Raw genomic sequence first — 8,725 nt, 5'->3', positions numbered from 1 at the left:
TACTTGATTCTAGAGATTTCTTTTCTTCTGGATTGGATTAAAAATGACATGACTGCAGAGTTGAACATAGGTAGTCGTCAACTCAAAATTAGATCTGTTCAAAGACCAATATTAAATAAACTCTTAGCCCTTTAAGTTTACAAAGCAAATACGAGCGCTATCAACGGCTAACTTATTTTCCTACTTGAAAAGAGAAAAGAAAGGCAACAAACTAATGCTCTTTTTGTTGACCACCTATATCATTTAACTTCTCTGTTTACTATGGAATGCAAAATGCAGTGCTCATAATAACGTCACACTATAAACTCTAATCTTTGTTATCATTTTAACATTAAATTATTATACACAGCCCGCTATGACGACATTACTTAGACGAAATTCTCGTTTTGGCTAGCTATAAGCAACTTCGCATATTTAACCATGAAACAAATAAAAAATAATCAGGGATAGTTATTGATAACACTGAAAGTTTACTTCAATAGTTATGTGCCAATAAGGGAAACAAGAGACTAGTTGACGAAAAAAATAACACATTCGTCTGAAGTGCGTGACAGGATTCCAGAAAGAAACATAAGTTCTTTTCTACTGTAGGGAAGAAGATAACTTAGGCATGGGTCGCCTACACGTATTTGTTTTATTAATATGACAAATTAAGATTGGAACGAGAAAAAAAGGTCAAATTATGTTCATTTTTCACGTATATGTATCGATACCAGACATAAATAAATACATCTTCCATTTTGAAACGTTTTGAAACAGTTTTGCTAATTTAAATACATGAAAAGTGTATTTTTATTGAAAGAAATACTAATCGCTACAACGAAAATTCCATTATGAGTTCTCTTGATCACTCACTTTTACGATAATAGAACAGTGAGGGTCACCTTAATTCGTACTTAAAAATCTTGATTACTTTAAAAATTGATTTTTTTTTCTTTTCATGAAATAACTCGAAAGCTCTGAAAACTTTTTGAACTATTAATCCAGTAAGGTACACAATATAAGTATCAATTCCTCATAAAATTAGTTTACTGCCAAGCAGGTGATACCCTTCAAATTTTAAACGTGCAAATAAACATATGTCACATCGATTTTGAAAGAAAAAAAAGCTAAGTTTTGCTTGTTCATTAAAAACACCCTAAGGCTTTTCAGACAAAAAGTTTAAGCATATAATGAAAACTACAACTTGAATGTGAATCGTAGTAATAAATAAAATATTATTTATATGAAACAAAACTATTTTACAAATATATGCATTAATTTCACTTCACGTATCTGTTTTCAGTCGTTTCAAATTGTTATCGGAAACTGAACTTTCAATAGGAATGCTTTCTCTTTAAGCAACTTTCTGAAGATCTGTTTATAACTGTAATTTAATTTTTTTTCAATCCGAGTCTAGTAATTTTAATTAAAGAGTTAATCTTTTAAAAGAAAATTTGAGAAAACCTAATAATTTTCATTCAAATGCAACAAGATTGCTTAATATAATTTGCAACCATCTATTAGTTTTGATGACTGATTTGTTAATTGGATTAAAATCAATTTAAATTAACGGAAAAAAGAGATCCATTTAAAATTTCCGTGCAACTAATCTGTATCAGAGTTGATATTTTATTTTAATAATGAATAACTATATGACCCACAATTCACACTTATAAAGTTTCATGGTACGAAAATTTATTTAAACCATTTTTCCTTTGCATAATTTTTTCAAGAGTTTCAAAATTCATGAAATTATGAACTGGGTAGTGGATAAGATACTTCAATTATTTTTAACCTTCTTGTGGATAGCGCCTTTGTTCAAAGTAAAACACTTTGTTATTGTAAAAAAATTTGTTGTAAAAATTTCTTGTAAAAAATTTTGTTGTTTAACTTAGAATTGTTAATTAGGCCTTATTGTCAGATTTGTTAATCATTCATAAGAGGACAAAAACAGACTTTGAGACAAAAAGACAATTTAGGAGTACTGCATAAGTGTCAACGGTCATTGAGAAAATGTTTTTTTCAGTGGTAGAGTTAAATAGTTTTCCTTATATAACAATTCAATAATTTACACATAATTGCTGGCTGAACTTTAAGTCATCATTCAGGACCAATGATGTACAAATACACGGATTTTAATAATCAATATGAAAGAGTTTGATCATTATCATTAATAATAAAATGAAGAGTTTGTGAATCCGTGAGTTCCTCTCATATTTCCAGAATCGTAAGCAAAAAGGTTCTAAAATTTAGATAGAGGTTTCAAGAAGCAATTTTAACCTCCCCCATCCTAAAAAATGATTAAGGAAATTTTTTTTTTAGTTTTTGGGGAAGGGCTTTTAAAAAAAGCATATTTCTAATGGGTTTAGCATTAGCTATTGTTATAAATAAAACTGTTGACGATTCTGTTTGATTATTTCAAACATTTAAAAAATGCAATCGTTGTGATAGCAATGCAACTATTTTCAGCTATGCAATCATTATCACTGTGAATAGTGATAATGCTTGAGTTGAAATAATGTAATAACGCAAGTATTGAAGAAAAGTTCGACTGCAATTGTTGCCTATGTTTTATTTGAACGATGATGAGTTAATATTGTGAGCTGTTAATAAAGCCTGAATTAGTGCTTGCGTTAAAAAATGGGGTTTATTTAAAATTAAATTTCTCTAGCACTATTTGCTATTTCTTTTAAATTTTGTACATTATCAGTTAAAATTACATTCTTTAAAATTGCGTAAACTTTTGTACACCTTACTGTTCAAACATTTTTCAACTATTATGAAATAAAATAATAAATAATTATTAAAAACACTTTTATGTGGAATTATTTTTGGATAAGTGAATTTTATGACAGCGGGCCAAAATTTTTCAATTATCTTAAAAAGTTTTCGAGTAATGATGAAGTATGCAAGAAGTAAAATTAACGTTAAAGGGATCAATTTCTTAGCCATTCTTTTAAACAAATTATTTTCCAGATTCCGGCTGCACTCACCCCCCCCCCTTTTGAGGGTCAGAAATCCAAATGAGATTCTGGCCCTCGAACCATTAAAATTCGAGTCATACTAAGTGAAAAATTCTATCGTTTAATCAAAGGTTATTCAGAAAATTAAGTTGTTTTTTTTTGCACACTGTACGTGATTTCGTTCATAAGTCATTGATTTTAATGGTTAGGAAATAAAAAAATTCCTTTTAGTTATTAAATTTTACGAAAATAGGTTTCAAATCATAATAAAATCATTATCGTATAATTATTAAACTTACCTAATATACGAAAAGACTAGACTCTCTTCATCTGTGTAAGATCAGAGAACACAAAGCGAACGACTTCGATAAGCTAAAAAAATCTAAAATATTTATTAGCTTCACCTGGAAAAAAAGGGCTATATTAAAATCAAAAATAAAATATTTCAAAAGTAAACATTGCTCAACAGTTTATAAAGAGTAAAAAGTAGACATTTGACTACCGAAGTCATAAATTTGATAGTCAACTACAATTATTCTTGAAGAAATTTTGATAATGATTAGTTATTCATTCAACGCATTTTCGTTACCGTTTGAGGTTGATAACAATGTGCGTTAATATCACAAATTTGTAAATTAAAATTTTGTTGACAAATCGCAATTTTTTAATTAGTTTTTGCTAAACGTATGTGATCAAACGTTAATTTTTTTATAACGTTTAATAATCAACTTATCTACATGATTACTGGGTCTTTTTCCTTAAAGTTCGAACTCAGAAGGCATTGAACACTTTCCATTATCCGCATTACTTAAAATATTACTCTCTGTTTTATGTATGGCACAAAACAGAATAAATTAAGTTAGCTACACATACAGAAGAGTTTTTTCATAGACTAATATTATAGGTAGACTGCTCATCTATGATTGCCAATTGGCAACTAGGATAACCAATCCTTGCTGTGTTTGGGAAGGGCTAAACTTACCATTTGGTGAACTTAGGCAATCGCAAAGAAACACCAAATAGAATGGGTGAAAAATTCTTTGATTTCATTCAAAATATTTTTGAAAAGAGAAAAAGTTTTTAACCCTCAGTGCGTATTTTTTTTTACTTAGTAACATTTTCTGTTATTGTCCTTAAATGTCATAGGTGTATAATATTTTCTTCACTTTTAGAAAAAGATAAAATGCATGCGATAATCTATTTTTTCATTCATTGAGCACTGTTAATTGAACTCAACGCAACAATAAAATAAAATAATAAAACATTTTCTTACAAAAAATTAGTACGTCAAAATGTTTTGGCTGAAATGATCACGCGAAAATACAAAATAAAATTTTATAATATTTCACAAATTTATGATCGAAAAATGTAACGAGAGTTAAAAAATACGTTTATAAAATAAAAAATTATATTTATTTTTAAAGTATATTTTTAATAATCACTTTGTTAAAATTGAGCTCAAAATTACTTTGATGATACTTCTTTAAGAAGGAAATAAAGACTTTAAAGCTGTAAAGTTGCAAATAAGCAGCATTTTTAAAATTCAAGTTATTGAAGAAATTATAAAGATTTGAACGAAATTATGCTGTAAACTTAAAAGTTTTAACTCAATGTTTTGTCTCAATTTGTATTTAAATTTAAACAGACAAGCAAAGCTATCCAAATTCATATACCAATTCTTTTAATTTTCGAATACGTAAAAGTTAAAGTTTACTTGATTTGATTTAATTTAGGATATTTAAAATTTAAAATTTAATGATAAGAGGCAGATGAATTTAAACATTCAATAGTCCCTCGCAGCTACAGCTTTTCGTTTGTTATTTGATTTTTTTTATAACAATACTGTAATAGAATATAGAGATTTAGTGATAAGAATATTTTCCTAATTAATTCAAAATTGGATTGAAAAAAATTGGATTGAAATTAAAATGCATAAATTATTTATTAGGAAATAAATATTGAATTTAGCACGAACTCTTTTAAGTTGGATTTTTTTAAAAATTGTTTTAAATTTTTCCAATAGTTCAGTTTTTTTAATTGTACGTCAGTTCTACTAGTCATTTTTCTTTAAAATAATCCTTACATTTAAAAAAAAATAGACAAAGCATACCAATTAAACGTAACATCACGGGTAACAAGTTTATTTAATACTTCACTCTTTAATAACTCGATTTAGAAATATATAAGTTGGCTAGTTGCACAGATAAAAAATAGAAAACTTAATAAAATTTCTTAATAATAAAAAATAGCTGGCATCTTTTTTTCCTTTTTTGTGCTTCAGTTCTCCATTTTTTCCTAATTTTTTTAACCTACATAAACTATGTTTCTTAAAAATATATTTTCCCCAAACCCATTGAAAATTAATAGATCTTGCAGGAATCGGTCTTGATTTATTTATTGTAATTAATCTTTATCTTTTAGGGGGTAGTTAATTTCGAGAGGAAGGGTGGGGTTACAATCTAATCCGATTTTATTAGTCTATGGGCAATTTTAAACTCTTGATCTGAATGTTAAGCCAACAATAACATTTTCTAAAAGCTTTCTATTTAAGAATACACAGAAATATTACAAAGCATATTTGAGAGGACTAATATAAATTATGAACACTGTTAGCATATAATAACTCAATAGTTATAGTCTTACAGTCATCAAAATTTTAATTTGCATAATTGTTATCTCAAAGCAACACTTTAAAAACTCTTTAAAGAAGAAGAGCCATAGTATCATTTAAACCGCAAACCCGAAATTGTATCACTACATCTCTTTTGTAGTGTAACAAAAATGAAGAAATGGAAAAAAGAAAATTTACGGTTTTTAAAATCAAGTTAAGAAAACTTAAAATCTATAAATATAGAAGTGCCAACTTTTGCAAACTAGAAATCAGTAATATATAATAATATATGAATATATATAACCTACAATAATATATATATAACCTAAACATATATAACATAAGCAATAACATATATAACCTAAACATATAACATAAGCAATCATATATATAACTTAAAGAAATTTCCTATTAACTTTATTTTATTTAGGTATGATATTATGTATGAATTTAGTGTTTAAAAAATGCTTAAATGGTACTTTTTCTTGAATGTTAGTTGCAAGCGATAAAATTTCAGAACTCTTTGTAGTTAAGGGAGGGGGAAAATACTTATTTTTAACAGATTACTGCGAAAGTTCTGAAAAACCATAAGTTTTATTACACAACAGTAACATCGTAATCTAGACTACGGAACCTTAATAATTATGGATAAATCGTAATAGTTGACACCTCTTTAAATAGAAGAATTAAATAGAAAGTTTCGAAGCATAGAGCTAGTTTTCTTTACCCGAATGTATCTAATATTTATTTCTTAATATTCAAATAACAAAATCGTTAGAGTTCTTAATTCTTTTTTAAATGTTAGATTTCTTAATTAACATGTTTTATTCAATTAAGATAAAAAGTGCAATTAAAATAAAATGAAATTGTAAAATAGGCACTTTTGAGTATCTTCAACCTTTTATGCACGCATTCAAGTTGTTTATACGTAATAAAAATTAGCGTCGTAACACTAAAGGCTAAACACTAAAAATATGTTCCGTGAATTGATGTTTTAAAAATATAAGTTTTTAGCTGAAGAAAAATCAATCTTTTTTAAAAGTCAAATAGTTACAAACAAAAAAGCATTATATTTAGGGTAACTTAGGTTAAATATCAAATTACCACTTTTTCCTCCTTTTTGAAATTTTTTGTTTATTTGTGCTGAACGGAATTAATTATGAAACTTTCTATTTAAAAATAAGTTTACACAATTTGGACGAAATCTTATCTTCTAATCAGAAGCACATAATGCATGATGCGCATGCGCAAGCATTTATGTATTTACATTACACAATACTGTAAAAACGCGAATTTCAGACTTACAAAAAGGATTCAAAATTTAAGTAACCACAGTTTGGCTCTTTCATATCCAGGAAGGAGAAACTAATCATTTAATTGAATAATTTATTAAAATTTCCTACTGAAACTTTCTAAATTAGTAAAATGAGAGCAATATTTTTTTTGTCATGAACAGTTTTGGTGAGAATTGTTTTTTGTATATTAGTTTATTGCAGCAATGTAAATACAAAAATGTAACAATAAAAATGCACTAAAGTTCAGCTTTTTATGCTCAGATTGCTCGGTTTTAATTTTTAAATCTAAAAAAACAATTTTTATAATTTTCTTATTTCAGATAATTTTGATATGATGCTTATTTCGGTTAAAACATTAAATTAAGTATATTAAATAAAGTAAATTTAAGGTTTTCCTTTTTCAAAGCTATATTTCAGATGTCTAAAATTTTTAAGTTTAAAAATGAATTTTGAAAGTTACAAATCATATCAGTTACATTTTGGCTTCTTTCTCAGATACTTAAGCATCCTTTGTAAGACATTAATTTTTGGGACATTTTTTAAAAGACAATTTCAATTTAAAACCCTTTCAAGCAGGGATTAGCCATTATTTTAATGACCAAGAAACTCAATTATTTAGAATACTGAGTTCTCTGCAAACATGCGTTTTTTTTTTAAAAAACGTAATCAATATTTTTTTATTTTGTAGTATAAAACAAATTTGAAATGATGGGAATTTCGTAGAACTTGGCTGAATCCAGCGATTTCGAAACGATTCAGTTAAGTACCCAGTATGACAAATTGAATTCCCATTCAGTATCATATTTAATATTTATGAAATTAGAGTTTTACTATACTTTTTTTTTCAGAGAAACCCATGCATTACAAAAACAGGGAAAGAGAAATTGTTTCTTCTCTCAAATAGAAAAACAATGAATGCTATAAATAAAAAGTTTAAATCGAGTCTGTTTGAGATTTATAACATTTTTTTTAAATTCGCATTTAAGTTTTTAAATAAATTTTATTCAATTTGTCATACTTTATTTCTTACCTTGAAAAATTACAGGAGTACAGAAAAGAGTTTTCGAAACCTCTGTATTTTTCGTAAGCATAGAACATACCTACATGCACTTAAAAATGATAAATAGAAAGTTTCTAAACTTAAGGAAGTTATATTTATTGCTCCGGTTTTCAGAAAATTTACTTCCTTGAGAGCAACCAATTTCCTTAATATGTTTTATTTTTTAATAGCATGTGTTAAGTAATGGGAGATATTTATATATATATATAAAACAATGTGAGATAATTAAATAAATAAAACAAATATATAATATGAGATATTTATATAAATAAAATAAATGAGGCTTATAACTTTTCCAACTACACATTATATATTATGCTTGGTTTTAAAACATTGCACAGTTTTTTTAACAAATAAATTGCCTAGTTTTGTTTCAAAATAAATATAACGCTTCCTTAAATTCAAAACAGAAACTTTCCAATTTGGAAAAACAAATGCATTGGAATATAAATTTGGAAAATATTCTATTTTCGCACATTAAGCGAAAATCAAAAAAAAAAATAATAGTGATGCAATTTTTTAGGTGAACTAATTCTAGGTAGGTTGGATTGACTTCAAAACCAATTACCATACAAACGCTATTAAAATAAACACTCAAAATATTAATAATGAAACTTTTTTTAAATTGTTTCTTTCTCTGTTTTTCCATACATTAAAAATATCGTCAATAATATATAGATATATATAATAAAAGTAAATAGAAAGCTCTAGAATTTCAAATCCATGAATATATAGCAGAATTCCTTTCGTTTCAATTACATTAAATTACTCAAAAAAAGTATTTTAACAAATACCAATCGAATATGTTTATCTT

The sequence above is a fragment of the Parasteatoda tepidariorum genome, chromosome 1, assembly GCF_982258835.1.
Source record: "Parasteatoda tepidariorum strain Cologne lab strain chromosome 1, Ptep-v5.0, whole genome shotgun sequence".
Lineage (NCBI taxonomy): Eukaryota > Metazoa > Arthropoda > Arachnida > Araneae > Theridiidae > Parasteatoda > Parasteatoda tepidariorum.
Note: the sequence above shows the minus strand (reverse complement) of the source record.